Consider the following 645-nt stretch of genomic DNA (forward strand, 5'->3'; position numbering starts at 1 on the left):
AGTAATGTCAGTTTGTTCTGTAATCTGATAACGTTACCTTAGTTCTTACGTTATTAAAGATCAGTGCTCGTGATACTAACAGGCAGATATAAGCCCAGTTTGAGTATAGACTAACTTAATTACTTTTAGTAGTTCGTAATATGCATTCTTTTGAAAGTGTCAATTTGTCGAAGAATTCCTCGCGCAACACAGGGGTAACCTGCTGTTAAACTGCTTTCATTTCGAGTTGACCACCGGAGGCATCGTATACACGTATAATGAATGATTGGCCAAGCATTCTGTCACTCCTGGAAGGCCAAGTCTGGCATTGACGTAATCCTGTCTGCCTTCAAGCCCCGCCTTCGGGGAATCTCAACCGACTTGGACTTGAATGAGACGACCTCAGAAGTCCGTCAGGCAGACGGGTGGAAAGTAGCACAAGCTGTCTGGTGATAACATCGTAATACTGGCGTACGGAGGGCAGACAGCGGCCCCGGGGTGGGGGGGACGACGGCAGACGAAAACCGCGACAGACCCCTGATTTCCTTTCTAAAAGAAATTATATCAGAGGAAGAAAAAATACACATCGTCAATGTTTTATTTGATCATTATAGGGAAAGAAAGGACAGTTGAAGCAATCTTTTCAACATAAGCTTCCAGATTTAA

Source organism: Chanos chanos, chromosome 7 (assembly GCF_902362185.1).
Source record: "Chanos chanos chromosome 7, fChaCha1.1, whole genome shotgun sequence".
Taxonomy (NCBI): Eukaryota; Metazoa; Chordata; class Actinopteri; order Gonorynchiformes; family Chanidae; genus Chanos; species Chanos chanos.